This window comes from Choloepus didactylus, chromosome 8 (genome assembly GCF_015220235.1).
Source record: "Choloepus didactylus isolate mChoDid1 chromosome 8, mChoDid1.pri, whole genome shotgun sequence".
Lineage (NCBI taxonomy): Eukaryota > Metazoa > Chordata > Mammalia > Pilosa > Megalonychidae > Choloepus > Choloepus didactylus.
In genome coordinates this window covers 105,459,235-105,475,697 of record NC_051314.1, presented here as the reverse complement: position 1 = coordinate 105,475,697, position 16,463 = coordinate 105,459,235, and positions in this window count along the sequence as shown.

Genomic DNA, 16,463 nt, shown 5'->3' with positions numbered 1-16,463 from the left:
TAGGGTAAAATGCAACCAATTTCTTCCTGGGCAGTAGTGACTATGGGAAATATCTCCTACAGGTCTGTCAACAGACTGGATTGTCTAGGAAACTGTAAAACCAAGGCCAGAAACACAGTTGGATAGAAATTTAAGATAACTCTTTGTTGACTCTCTCAACATATAATTGCCTTGAGCCACAAACAGCCCAAGGACTCTGCAAAGTGACTTATGCCTGGGCATTAACCCAAAAAGATGGCAAGGTTAGAAAGGTGTGACACAACATTTGGAAAGTTTATTATTGGGGATAATATGTCAGTTAATATCCCTCCGCATAATTATGTTTGCTATACATATCTCTGGTTTTGTTTAGGATTAATTTTCTTGAAGTGTCATTGCTGGGTAAAAATTACCTGACTGCTGTACAGAAAGTTTGTACTGTATACAGGGCTCTTTGAAATTCAGAATCTAATTTTTATATGGTAAAATATGTCAGGCTTTTAAAAATTTCTTTGTTTGCTTTTATGCTCAGAAAGAAAAACTCTTCCACCCCAAGATCAAATAAATAAAAACCTATATTTTCTTTTAGATGTCAGATGCTTTCATAGTTTTACACTTAAGTCTTTGATCTAAGTGATATTTATTTTGATCTTTAATGAGATACAGAATTCTAATCTTTGGTTCCATAATATTAGCTAGTTTTTCCCAGAACCATTTTGACTAGTGCTTTCTTTTTTAGCTGATTTGAAATGTTACCTTTACTATTTATTAAGTTCTTCTACATTCTGGAACCTGTTTTGATAGGAGGCTGTTCTGGTTTGCTAATGCCACCTTACCTTCTCTTTCCCAGCCCAAAGTTATGGTGTTTTGGGGGACATAATACATCCAAACTGGCACATTCCACCCCCTAGACCCCAAAATGACATGATCTTTCCATATACAAAATACATTCCTCCCATCAGAATATCACAAAAGCTTAAATCCTTTAAGTAACAATAGGTAAGTACAAGATCATATCAAAATCAGTAACAGGCGTGGTCTTGTCCTAAAGTAAAATTCCCCTCCAGCTGTGGACCTGTGAAACATAGAACAAGTTATCTGCTGCCAATATACAAAGGAGAGACATTTATAGGATAAACATTCCCATTGCCATAAGGAAAACAGGGTTTAAGGGACCAAAATATTTCCTAAAACCCACAGGGCAAACTCCATTAGATTTCAAAGTCTGAGAGTCATTCACAGAATGACGTTTTATCCTTGGGGCTTGTGAGAGCGACTGTCCCACACTTTCCAAAGGTTTACACAGCAGCCCTTTTCTCTCCAGATGCTGGGGTGAGTGCTCCAACATATCCACACATTGGGGAGACCATCTTCTTCTTGGCACCACCCTCCTCAAACATCAGGGTGCCACCCAGATCTGCCTCTGGGGCAAAGGCTCTCCCCTCTCCGAACAGTGGGGTGGCAGCCAGGCCCTCCCCAATCCCCGGGGAATGTGCTCCACCCTCTCTGGGGCCTGGGGTGAGAGCACTCTTCCTGAACAGAAGGCCCACCCTCTGCCTCTGGGGCAAACTCACCCTTTCCATGTGCATGGGCTGCTCCACTTTCCCAGTCTGAGACCTCAATCTCCATGGCTCTGTCTTTGAAGAAATTTTTCCTTCAATTTGTTCCTTCATCCCCTCCAGTCCAGACCAGCCATGGCTCCGGCTATACAGTTCTCTCAAAAATCTCGGTGGCTTGGCATGAAGCACACAGGGGTCAAAACCATCAGACAATAAGACTTTCCACAAATCCTTTCTGGGTAACTCCGTCTCTAATCCTGGCTTGTACTGAAATGGCAGTCAGAATCCATGTTTGTTTAAATCCTCACGTTGGACTGTAGCTTCTGGGGTCTCACTTTTTGGACGATGAGAATTTTCCAAACTATCAGTTTCTGGTTTCTTTGAACCAAGAGTTCAGTTCTAAGTTTATCTCTCTCCTCTCACATTTTACCATAAGCTACAAGGAGAAGCCAGGCCACATTTTTGATATTTAGTGTAGAAATCTCTTCAGCTGAGTATCCCAGCTCGTCGTTTTCAAATTCTGCCTTCCATCCAACAACAGGACTCAATTTTGCCAAATTCTCTGCCACTTTTAACCAAGAATCACCTTTCTTCCAGTTGGCAATAACACATTTATCATTTCTGTTTAAGCCCTCATCAGAAGTATCTTTAGAGTCCTTATTTCTACCAACAGTCTCTTCAAAGCAGTCTAGGCATTTTCTATAAAGCTCCTCACAGTTATTCCAGAGTCTTCCTTTTATCCATTTAAAAAGTCATTCCAACATGTTTGGTATTTACAAACTCAGCAGCAGCAGCACCCCACTCCTGGTACCAAAATCTGTTCCGGTTTGCTATTGCTGCTGTTATGCAAGATACCAGGAATGGATTGGCTGTTATAAAAGGGGTTTATGTGGTTACAAGTTACAGTCTTAAGGCCATAACATGTCCAAGGTACAGCATCAAGAACAGGGTACCTTCACTGAAGGATGGCCATTGGCATCCGGAAAACTTCTGTTAGCTTGGAAGACATGTGGCTAGCATCCACTTGCTCCCAGGTTGCATTTCAAAATGGCATTCTCCAAAATGTTGCTCTTGGGGCATTTTGCCCTGTCTTAGTTGCACCTCTCTCCAAAATGTCACTCTCAGTTGCTCTGAGGTCCTTCTGTCTGTGAACTCCTTTATATGACTCTAGTGATCCAGTTAACACCCACCCTGAATAGGCAGGGTAAAACCTCCATGGAAATTATCCAATCAAATGTTGCACCCACAGTTAATTGAGTCATCTCCATGGAATCAAAGGATTCCAATCTAATCAATGCCCCCACAAGATTGCATCAAAGAACATGGCATTTGGGGGGACATAATATATCCAAACCAGCACAGAGTTGCTGGTGGTGGTGGGTGAGGAATGGTAGATCTTCTAGTCTGTTTAATCTGGCTGTCTATTCTTTACCAGGATCAAACTCTTTTAATTAAATTAATTAAATGTAATAGTTCAATACTGATCTTTTCCTATCTGATAGTATATCACCTTTTCTTCTTTTTTCTTACTTTCTGAAGAGTTTAAAAATATTTATATATACACCTATGTTTTTATTTGTAAAATATTTCTTTATAAAATAGTGAGGATAGTGACTTTTTCTGACTTCAAAATTTCCTTTTAAATTTTTAGTTTATCAGACTATGTATAGATTACTTTAATCTGCATTTGATAGACCCTGTTGGGACTTTCAGGGTCTTTCTATCTTTTGCCCAAACCCCCTTAGCTCAACTGCTGAAATTTCTATTTCCATCTCAATTGCTAAAGTATAATATGTTTTTTTTTACTTGAGGAAAATATTAAATACTTTTTAAAAACATAGTAAAATTAAAATGAATTTTGACAATCTTTAGGAAGTTTCTTTACATATGTAGTGTGGATATTGTATTTACAAATCATTACTTAGTTCAGCATAGTAAATATGAGAGGCTAATTTACACCTGTGTAAGAGGAAATGGGAGAAAGAAAAGAGAACTATACCTCCAGATATCTAGAAGAGGGATAGCAAATACATGGTATTTCTACCACCATTCTTTTCCATTCCCTTTGTAGAAATGGCTATACAAATATCACACTTTCTTGTTGAGTCCAAAAGGACTTCAGAATCCTTCTCAACACAGTGCTCCAGTTAATCATTTACAATCAAATACTCTTGTCACCTTATCCTTAAAAACACTTCCAAAATATATTAGCTAAAGCAGATTCTCCAAATATACCAACTGAAAAAGAGTCATAACTGCAGACTCACAATGATTACAACCACATTACCCTCACTGAGAAATCCTCGCAGAAATAAATTATTTAACTGATTAATCCATCATTTCCTAAATTGATTTGACCACAGAACCCTTGTCATCTTATTGATATTAAAATACTATGAAATTGGTTATGTATGAAATAATATTATTTCCCTTAGGCTGATCATTTATAACATTGCTATCAGTCTTCTGAAAAATGTCAACTTTAGTTTATTCTGTATCTTAAATGTCTTGTGGAAGTTTGGTATCCACAAAAATGTTTAATTTTTAAAGGTTAAAAAATAAGATTATTACCATATCCTTGAGCCAGCATTCAAAATTTCAAAAATGTGAGGAGAAAGGAAATTCTAAATCACTATCCAATTTTGTTTAGTGATTATTTTAAACTGTAATGATTAAAGAGATTAAACAAACAACAAAAGACATGTCATTATTGATAGTCTACCTGGTATTTTATACAAGGAGTCACAGCCACTCAGGCCCATTGACTAGAGCCTGGCTTTTATTTTATCTTTTGATTTTTTTAGGTGTTTACATTGATAGTTTTGGTGAGCATTTATTTATAATTTGGTCCTTTTCAAGAGATTACAAAAAAAAATCAAGTCATTAAAAACCATAGCAACAGCTCCTCTGCACAGTCAGCATTGCAGAACATCTTTTTGGCTTAATGTGTTTCATCTCAGATACATGTGCTCACAGGAATACCTACTGAAAGAACCAAATCTAGCCTTTCTCTTTCAGAGGGACATATTGTGTGGTGCTGAAACATAAAGAGTTGTTTTCTTAAATATAATGTAACACTGAAACATAATGCATCAAAGATGAATGTAAAACTCCACAGTGGGTGGGCGGGGCAAGATGGCAGACTGGTGAGCTGTAAGTTTTAGTTACTCCTCCAGGAAAGTAGGTAAAAAGCCAGGAACTGCGTGGACTGGACACCACAGAGCAATCTGACTTTGGGCATACTTCATACAACACTCATGAAAATGTCGAACTGCTGAGATCAGCGAAATCTGTAAGTTTTTGCGGCCAGGGGACCCGCGCCCCTCCCTGCCAGGCTCAGTCCCGTGGGAGGAGGGGCTGCCAGCTCCGGGAAGGAGAAGGGAGAACTGCAGTGGTAGCCCTTCTCAGAAACTCATTCTAATGATTCATACTCCAACCATAGATAGACTGAGACCAGACACCGGAGAAACTGAGAGCTGCCAGCCCAGCAGAGAGGAGACAGGCATAGAAAAAAAAAATAACGCGAAAAACTCCAAAATAAAAGCAGAGGATTTTTGGAGTTCTGGTGAACACAGAAACGGGAAGGGCGGAGCTCAGGCCTTGAGGCGCATATGCAAATCCCGAAGAAAAGCTGATCTCTCTGCCTGGTGGACCTTTCCTTAATGGCCCTGGCTGCTTTGTCTATTAGCATTTCAATAACCCATTAGATCTCTGAGGAAGGCCCTTTTTTTTTTTTTTTTTTTTAATCCTTTTTTCTTTTTCTAAAACAATTACTCTAAGAAGCCCAATACAGAAAGCTTCAAAGAATTGAAATTTGGGCACGTCAAGTCAAGAGCAGAACTAAGAGAGCTCTGAGACAAAAGGCAATAATCCATTGGCTGAGAAAATTCACTAAACACCACAACTTCCCAAGAAAAGGGGGGTGTCCGCTCACAGCCACCATCCTGGTGGACAGGAAACACTCCTGCCCATCGCCAGCCCCATAGCCCAGAGCTGCCCCAGACAACCCAGTGTGACAGAAGTGCTTCAAATAACAGGCACACACCACAAAACTGGGCGTGGACATTAGCCTTCCCTGCAACCTCAGCTGACTGTCCCAGAGCTGGGAAGGTGGAGGAGTGTGAATTAACAAAGCCCCATTCAGCCATCATTTGAGCAGACTGGGAGCCTCCCTACACAGCCCAGCAGCCCAGAACTGCCCTGGGGGGACGGCACTCACCTGTGACATAGCACAGTCATCCCTCAACAGAGGACCCGGGGTGCACAGCCTGGAAGAGGGGCCCACTTGCAAGTCTCAGGAGCCATACGCCAATACCAAAGACTTGTGGGTCAGTGGCAGAGACAAACTGTGGCAGGACTGAACTGAAGGATTAGACTATTGCAGCAGCTTTAAAACTCTAGGATCATCAGGGAGATTTGATTGTTAGGGCCACCCCCCCTCCCCGACTGCCCAGAAACACGCCCCACATACAGGGCAGGCAACACCAACTACACACGCAAGCTTGGTACACCAATTGAGCCCCACAAGACTCACTCCCCCACTCACCAAAAAGGCTAAGCAGGGGAGAACTGGCTTGTGGAGAACAGGTGGCTCGTGGACGCCACCTGCTGGTTAGTTAGAGAAAGTACTCCACGAAGCTGTAGATCTGATAAATTAGAGATAAGGACTTCAATAGGTCTACAAACCCTAAAAGAACCCTATCAAGTTCAGCAAATGCCACGAGGCCAAAAACAACAGAAAATTATAAAGCATATGAAAAAACCAGACGATATGGATAACCCAAGCCCAAGCACCCAAATCAAAAGACCAGAAGAGACACAGCACCTAGAGCAGCTACTCAAAGAACTAAAGATGAACAATGAGACCATAGTACGAGATATGAAGGAAATCAAGAAGACTCTAGAAGAGCATAAAGAAGACATTGCAAGACTAAATAAAAAAATGGATGATCTTATGGAAATTAAAGAAACCGTTGACCAAATTAAAAAGATTCTGGACACTCATAGTACAAGACTAGAGGAAGTTGAACAACGAATCAGTGACCTCGAAGATGACAGAATGGAAAATGAAAGCATAAAAGAAAGAATGGGGAAAAAAATTGAAAAAATCGAAATGGACCTCAGGGATATGATAGATAATATGAAACGTCCAAATATAAGACTCATTGGTGTCCCAGAAGGGGAAGAAAAGGGTAAAGGTCTAGGAAGAGTATTCAAAGAAATTGTTGGGGAAAACTTCCCAAATCTTCAAAACAACATAAATACACAAATCATAAATGCTCAGCGAACTCCAAATAGAATAAATCCAAATAAACCCACTCCGAGACATATACTGATCACACTGTCAAACACAGAAGAAAAGGAGCAAGTTTTGAAAGCAGCAAGAGAAAAGCAATTCACCACATACAAAGGAAACAGCATAAGACAAAGTAGTGACTACTCAGCAGCCACCATGGAGGCAAGAAGGCAGTGGCACGATATATTTAAAATTCTGAGTGAGAAAAATTTCCAGCCAAGAATACTTTATCCAGCAAAGCTCTCCTTCAGATTTGAGGGAGAGCTTAAATTTTTCACAGACAAACAAATGCTGAGAGAATTTGCTAACAAGAGACCTGCCCTACTGGAGATACTAAAGGGAGCCCTACAGACAGAGAAACAAAGACAGGACAGAGAGACTTGGAGAAAGGTTCAGTACTAAAGAGATTCGGTATGGGTACAATAAAGGATATTAATAGAGAGAGGGGAAAAATATGGCAAACATAAACCAAAGGATAAGATGGCCGATTCAAGAAACGCCTTCACGGTTTTAACGTTGAATGTAAATGGATTAAACTCCCCAATTAAAAGATATAGATTCGCAGAATGGATCAAAAAAAATGAACCATCAATATGTTGCATACAAGAGACTCATCTTAGACACAGGGACACAAAGAAACTGAAAGTGAAAGGATGGAAAAAAATATTTCATGCAAGCTACAGCCAAAAGAAAGCAGGTGTAGCAATATTAATCTCAGATAAAATAGACTTCAAATGCAGGGATGTTTTGAGAGACAAAGAAGGCCACTACATACTAATAAAAGGGGCAATTCAGCAAGAAGAAATAACAATCGTAAATGTCTATGCACCCAATCAAGGTGCCACAAAATACATGAGAGAAACACTGGAAAAACTAAAAGAAGCAATTGATGTTTCCACAATAATTGTGGGAGACTTCAACACATCACTCTCTCCTATAGATAGATCAACCAGACAGAAGACCAATAAGGAAATTGAAAACCTAAACAATCTGATAAATGAATTAGATTTAACAGACATATACAGGACATTACATCCCAAATCACCAGGATACACATACTTTTCTAGTGCTCATGGAACTTTCTCCAGAATAGATCATATGCTGGGACATAAAACAAGCCTCAATAAATTTAAAAAGATTGAAATTATTCAAAGCACATTCTCTGACCACAATGGAATACAATTAGAAGTCAATAACCATCAGAGACTTAGAAAATTCACAAATACCTGGAGGTTAAACAACACACTCCTAAACAATCAGTGGGTTAAAGAAGAAATAGCAAGAGAAATTGCTAAATATATAGAGACGAATGAAAATGAGAACACAACATACCAAAACCTATGGGATGCAGCAAAAGCAGTGCTAAGGGGGAAATTTATAGCACTAAACGCATATATTAAAAAGGAAGAAAGAGCCAAAATCAAAGAACTAATGGATCAACTGAAGAAGCTAGAAAATGAACAGCAAACCAATCCTAAACCAAGTAGAAGAAAAGAAATAACAAGGATTAAAGCAGAAATAAATGACATAGAGAACAAAAAAACAATAGAGAGGATAAATATCACCAAAAGTTGGTTCTTTGAGAAGATCAACAAGATTGACAAGCCCCTAGCAAGACTGAAAAAATCAAAAAGAGAGAAGACCCGTATAAACAAAATAATGAATGAAAAAGGTGACATAACTGCAGATCCTGAAGAAATTAAAAAAATTATAAGAGGATACTATGAACAACTGTATGGCAACAAACTGGATAATGTAGAGGAAATGGACAATTTCCTGGAAACATATGAACAACCTAGACTGACCAGAGAAGAAATAGAAGACCTCAACCAACCCATCACAAGCAAAGAGATCCAATCAGTCATCAAAAATCTTCCCACAAATAAATGCCCAGGGCCAGATGGCTTCACAGGGGAATTCTACCAAACTTTCCAGAAAGAACTGACACCAATCTTATTCAAACTCTTTCAAAACATTGAAGAAAATGGAACACTACCTAACTCATTTTATGAAGCTAACATCAATCTAATACCAAAACCAGGCAAAGATGCTACAAAAAAGGGAAACTACCGGCCAATCTCCCTAATGAATATAGATGCAAAAATCCTCAACAAAATACTTGCAAATCGAATCCAAAGACACATTAAAAAAATCATACACCATGACCAAGTGGGGTTCATTCCAGGCATGCAAGGATGGTTCAACATAAGAAAAACAATCAATGTATTACAGCACATTAAAAACTCGAAAGGGAAAAATCAATTGATCATCTCAATAGATGCTGAAAAAGCATTTGACAAAATCCAACATCCCTTTTTGATAAAAACACTTCAAAAGGTAGGAATTGAAGGAAACTTCCTCAACATGATAAAGAGCATATATGAAAAACCCACAGCCAGCATAGTACTCAATGGTGAGAGACTGAAAGCCTTCCCTCTAAGATCAGGAACAAGACAAGGATGCCCGCTGTCACCACTGTTATTCAACATTGTGCTGGAAGTGCTAGCCAGGGCAATCCGGCAAGACAAAGAAATAAAAGGCATCCAAATTGGAAAAGAAGAAGTAAAACTGTCATTGTTTGCAGATGATATGATCTTATATCTAGAAAACCCTGAGAAATCGACGATACAGCTACTAGAGCTAATAAACAAATTTAGCAAAGTAGCGGGATACAAGATTAATGCACATAAGTCAGTAATGTTTCTATATGCTAGAAATGAACAAGCTGAAGAGACACTCGAGAAAAAGATACCATTTTCAATGGCAACTAAAAAAATCAAGTACCTAGGAATAAACTTAACCAAAGATGTAAAAGACCTATACAAAGAAAACTACATAACTCTACTAAAAGAAATAGAAGGGGACTTTAAAAGATGGAAAAATATTCCATGTTCATGGATAGGAAGGCTAAATGTCATTAAGATGTCAATTCTACCCAAACTCATCTACAGATTCAATGCAATCCCAATCAAAATTCCAACAACCTACTTTGCAGACTTGGAAAAGGTAGTTATCAAATTTATTTGGAAAGGGAAGATGCCTCGAATTGCTAAAGACACTCTAAAAAAGAAAAACGAAGTGGCAGGACTTACACTCCCTGACTTTGAAGCTTATTATAAAGCCACAGTTGCCAAAACAGCATGGTACTGGCACAAAGATAGACATATAGATCAATGGAATCGAATTGAGAATTCAGAGATAGACCCTCAGATCTATGGCCGACTGATCTTTGATAAGGCCCCCAAAGTCACTGAACTGAGTCATAATGGTCTTTTCAACAAATGGGGCTGGGAGAGTTGGATATCCATATCCAAAAGAATGAAAGAGGACCCCTACCTCACCCCCTACACAAAAATTAACTCAAAATGGACCAAAGATCTCAATAGAAAAGAAAGTACCATAAAACTCCTAGAAGATAATGTAGGAAAACATCTTCAAGACCTTGTATTAGGCGGCCACTTCCTAGACTTTACACCCAAAGCACAAGCAACAAAAGAGAAAATAGATAAATGGGAACTCCTCAAGCTTAGAAGTTTCTGCACCTCAAAGGAATTTCTCAAAAAGGTAAAGAGGCAGCCAACTCAATGGGAAAAATTTTTGGAAACCATGTATCTGACAAAAGACTGATATCTTGCATATACAAAGAAATCCTACAACTCAATGACAATAGTACACACAGCCCAATTATAAAATGGGCAAAAGATATGAAAAGACAGTTCTCTGAAGAGGAAATACAAATGGCCAAGAAACACATGAAAAAATGTTCAGCTTCACTAGCTATTAGAGAGATGCAAATTAAGACCACAATGAGATACCATCTAACACCGATTAGAATGGCTGCCATTAAACAAACAGGAAACTACAAATGCTGGAGGGGATGTGGAAAAATTGGAACTCTTATTCATTGTTGGTGGGACTGTATAATGGTTCAGCCACTCTGGAAGTTAGTCTGGCAGTTCCTTAGAAAACTAGATATAGAGCTACCATTCGATCCAGCGATTGCACTTCTCGGTATATACCCGGAAGATCGGAAAGCAGTGACACGAACAGATACCTGCACGCCAATGTTCATAATAGCATTATTGACAATTGCCAAGAGATGGAAACAACCCAAATGTCCTTCAACAGATGAGTGGATAAATAAAATGTGGTATATACACACGATGGAATACTACGCGTCAGTAAGAAGGAACGATCTGGTGAAACATATGACAACATGGATGAACCTTGAAGACATAATGCTGAGCGAAATAAGCCAGGCACAAAAAGAGAAATATTATATGCTACCACTAATGTGAACTTTGAAAAATATAAAACAAATGGTTTATAATGTAGAATGTAGGGGAACTAGCAGTAGAGAGCAATTAAGGAAGGGGGAACAATAATCCAAGAAGAACAGATAAGCTATTTAACGTTCTGGGGATGCCCAGGAATGACTATGGTCTGTTAATTTCTGATGGATATAGTAGGAACAAGTTCACAGAAATGTTGCTATATTATGTAACTTTCTTGGGGTAAAGTAGGAACATGTTGGAAGTTAAGCAGTTATCTTAGGTTAGTTGTCTTTTTCTTACTCCCTTGTTATGGTCTCTTTGAAATGTTCTTTTATTGTATGTTTGTTTTCTTTTTAACTTTTTTTTCATACAGTTGATTTAAAAAAGAAGGGAAAGTTAAAAAAAAAAAAAAAAAAGAAAAAAGAAAAACAAGGAAAAAAAAAAAAAAATATGTAGTGCCCCCTTGAGGAGCCTGTGGAGAATGCAGGGGTATTCGCCTACCCCACCTCCATGGTTGCTAACATCACCACAGACATAGGGGACTCGTGGTTTGATGGGTTGAGCCCTCTACCATAAGTTTTACCCTTGGGAAGACGGTTGCTGCAAAGGAGAGGCTAGGCCTCCCTATATTTGTGCCTAAGAGTCTCCTCCTGAATGCCTCTTTGTTGCTCAGATGTGGCCCTCTCTCTCTGGCTAAGCCAACTTGAAAGGTGAAATCACTGCCCTCCCCCCTACGTGGGATCAGACACCCAGGGGAGCGAATCTCCCTGGCAACGTGGAATATGACTCCCGGGGAGGAATGTAGACCTGGCATTGTGGGACGGAGAACATCTTCTTGACCAAAAGGGGGATGTGAAAGGAAATGAAATAAGCTTCAGTGGCAGAGAGATTCCAAAACGAGCCGAGAGATCACTCTGGTGGGTACTCTTACGCACACTTTAGACAACCCTTTTTAGGTTCTAAAGAATTGGGGTAGCTGGTGGTGGATACCTGGAACTATCAAACTACAACCCAGAACCCATGAATCTCGAAGACAGTTGTATAAAAATGTAGCTTATGAGGGGTGACAATGGGATTGGGAAAGCCATAAGGACCAAACTCCACTTTGTCTAGTTTATGGATGGATGTGTAGAAAAGTAGGGGAAGGAAACAAACAGACAAAGGTACCCAGTGTTCTTTTTTACTTCAATTGCTCTTTTTCACTCTAATTGTTATTCTTGTTATTTTTGTGTGTGTGCTAATGAAGGTGTCAGGGATTGATTTAGGTGATGAATGTACAACTATGTAATGGTACTGTGAACAATCAAAAGTACGATTTGTTTTGTATGACTGTGTGGTATGTGAATATATCTCAATAAAATGATGATTAAAAAAAAAAAAAAAAACTCCACAGTGGACCAGCAGCGGCAGCATCACCTGGGTGCTCATTAGAAATGTCAGTTCTTGGGCTCCATCCCACACCTACTCCATCAGAGACCCTGAGGTGGAGGTGGAGCCCCATGATCTGCATTTTAGCAAGCCCTCCAGGTGGTTCTGATAGACGCTCAGGTTTGAGACCACTGCTTTAGTTCATGTCTGGCGTGAGCTCGGTCAATCCTACCTCCACTCATTCGTGCTTCTGATTCTGTGTGATCTTGGTAATAATAGAATTTCCCCACATTTGGGAGCAGAATACTGGAACAGTGTTCCAAATATAACATCTAATGAGCAACCAGACAATGACCCTCACTCTATAGCAAAATAAAGAACAGAAGTTGTCTAAGAATTTTGAGAACATACAAATAAAATTTGTTAGCATTTTCAGGAAAGCAAACCAACTAAAAAAAAATTTATTCTCTTTCATCACTAGATTTAGGTGATTCGCCTAAAATAACAAGAGTTCACTGAGTTGACTAATATTATCCGTGGCAGCTCAAGGAAATACTAATGTGACCATTCCCCGGCTATGAAACTGAAAACAATCCAAATTTATATAAATAGAAAGAAGACATTTTCAGCCCTCAAAGGGGAGGGCATCTTTGCTCTAGGGTTGGGTATCCCACACCGTGGGGCCAATGCAGGGGCTAAGGCAACATCTGTGAGGGGCTGTGCTGTAGAGAGGAGGCACCTGGTACCATCACCTTCCAAGAGGCTCCTAAAATCCACCCATCCTCTCGCAGACCTTCATACTGACCTTCATTCCAGTGTAAGCTGTACTGAAGACCTGGGGTTCCCTAGACAGGCACATGTTAAAATCATGGGTAATGTTTTCATTTGGGGGGATACTTCATAAGTTTTCAGATTACAGTGACACTCCCAGGGTTTCTCATCCTTGTCACTGTTGACATTTTGGGCCGGATAATCTTTTGCTGCAGAAGGCCATCCTGTGCAGTGTAAGATCTTTAGCAGCATCCTTGATCTCTACCCACTAGATGCCAGTAGCAACCTGCCAGTTGTGACAACCAAAAATAGCTCCAGCTGTTGCCAAATGTCCCCTGGGGGAGTGGGGTGAGGTGGCAAAATCTTCCTCCCTGCCAAGTTGAGAACCACTGCTCTAGAGTGGTTTACTTTAATTTAATTTAAAAGTTAAATTAAAATCCTCCTTCTGTTTTTTTATCTTCATGAAAACCACCAATCCTCTGGTCCCTGTCATTTTCCCCATCTCTTACCCTGCTACACACGCGCGCACACACACGCATACACAGAGAGAGAGAGATTGATTCATGCGCTCTCTTTCTTCCTTCCCTACCTAGACTGGTCCTCATTTTACTTACTCTTTGTCAGTGTTTTCAGCTCCCTGGCCCCATTGTTTTTGGCTTCATTTACTCCAGGAAATCCCAGCTCTGGATCACCTTATCTCTCTGATGACCCTACTCCTATACTAGGGCTACCAAGTATCACTTGAGAAAATCATAGGTCTGCATAAATTCATGGTTTCCGAGAGCCTCGGTGAGACGGTGTGAGGCTCTTTTATTTACTTTTTTTTGCCTGAATGAGTTTACTGTCATTCATATAGTCATAGAAAAAGTGTAGCAAATTGGTCAGGTTTATGTGGAAAAGAAAATCCAGGTTTGTGTACATCACTCAATTTATTTCTGGAAGCACCAGCTCAAAGGTACAGCAGCTGTACTTGTCCGATGTCCTTTGCAGACGCAGCCCTGGGCACACTTGGTACAGCCCACAGGGCAGCCCGAGATTCTTCTTTCCTTTTATCCACTTTAGTCTTTCCATCCTCGCCCTGGGTGGGGAGTCACAACCCACATTGAAGAGGTAATTGATACTACCCCCCCCCCCAAAAAAAGAAGTTTTTGTTTGTTTTGTTTTTGTCCTATTAATCCTGCACTCTGAGAATGCAAAGTATGGGGGGGTGGGTATTAATCACATGGAGAACTCTAAGGAATGATCAGCTGAATGGTCCACCTCTTCCCCACCAGAATGGAGACAGGAACATTCATCTCCCCAGCCCTGACCATGAGGGGCAGGTACTGGATGGATCTAGCAGGAGAGAAGAATGGTAGAAAACAAAAGAGAAGAGGAGAGAGGCCAGGGAAAGGACAACTCTTTGAATTTAAAAGTGACCAGATGAATCAAGTAAAGTTTTGCCCCATCCTCTGAACTCCAAGCATGTTCCTGGAGAGCTAGCAAGAGTAAGGTTGCAAGACTGTGCTCCTCCTGGCAATGGACTGTATCCACCTGCCCTTCCAGGTGATGGGAAGGCTGCACAGGCTTCTGACGCCCATTGTTGTACTCATTCTCCATTATAGCTATTTCCAACCTTTCTCATGCTCTTCCTCCTTATTCACAAAAGATAACCTCGCATATCACCTCACCATGAAAGTAAAGCAGGAGCCTCTTCCTTAATCTAGTCAGGATTATTCATGGATTAATTAACTGAAAAGGTTTATTAATACAAAGAATCATGGGGAAAATGATACATATATGACTTAAACATTTTAACTTAAAACAAATGTGCATCCATTTGTTAACTTTTTGAGGTAGTGCCAAGGCCTTTTCAGTGGGGGTTCATTAGCAAAAATTACACCAGTGATTTATCATCTATGATATCTGTGCTGGTTTGATGCTGTTATGGACCCCAGAAAAGCCAGGATCTTTTAATCCAATCTTGTTGAGTGGAACCTTTTAATTAGGTTGTTTCCTTGGAGATGTGACCCACCCAGTTGGGGGTGGGAACTCTGATTAGGTTATTTCCATGGAGGTGTGACCCCTCCCATTCAGGATGGGTCTTGATTAGTTTACTGGAGTCCTTTAAGAGAGCTCAGGGAGAGAGAGAGCTCAGAGAAGCTGAGAGAGACATTTTGGAGAGAAGCGAAGATATGTAATCCAGAGTTTGCCCCCAGGAGAAGCTAAGAGCTGACACAGACCCAGATGCTTGGAGATACTGGGAGAAGCAGACAGAAAGACGTTTGGAGATGCTAAGCTAAAAGATGAAGCCCGGAGTTTGCCCTGAAGAAGATAAGAGAGGACCTCCAGATGCTTAGAGGGAAACATTCCAGGAGAACCAAGCAGAAAGCTGAAAAAAGCCAAGAGAGACAGAAACACCCTCGGAGAACCAAGCAGAGAGCTGAAAGAAGCTGAGAGAGGCAGAAGGCCAGAGACATTTTGGAGAAAGCCATTTTGAAACACAACCCGGGAGCAAAGGACCAGCAGATGCCAGCCACGTGACTTCCTAGCTGACAGAGGTGTTCTGGATGCCACTGTCCTTCCTTCAGTGAAGGTATCCTTTTGTTGATGCCTTAGTTTGGACATTTTTATGGCCTTGAAACTGTAAATTTGTAACCTAATAAATCCCCTTTATAAAAACCAATCCTTTTCTGGTATTTTGCGTAACAGCAGTTCTAGCAAATTGAAACAATATCCAATTTGGAACTCTTTAAGTGAAGCAATGAGTGCAAACTTCTACTAGCTTTTGGTTTTTAATTTTTTTATCCAAACTTTCACTATTGTTTTCCCACCCCTAGTTTGACCCCCTCCAATTAAAGTGGCAACTTCAACTTGTAAAATTTTTTCTGAAACTTAAATTTCACAAAAGCAACAATTTTTATTTTAAGCTTATTCCATCATTTACATTATTAAATAAATAACACAGACAACTGGCATGAACAAGTTGCAAAGGGAAGAGAGTCCATTAGGGGAGAGATCCATAACTCAAGTTCTTTCCACCAAATCTACCAATTGACCTGTGTGCACAGCCATTCATTCCACCCCCCTTCCTGTCAGTTTCTCATCCAAAGACCCCTTCACCTAAGTTCTGGATCTGATCTCCTCCCAGCACCTCAGGTTGTTGCCTTTCTTGTATCTTCCACATCTCCCTCTTTTTCGACCTTCTTCCCTTTGGCATTTAAACTTACTCAATTT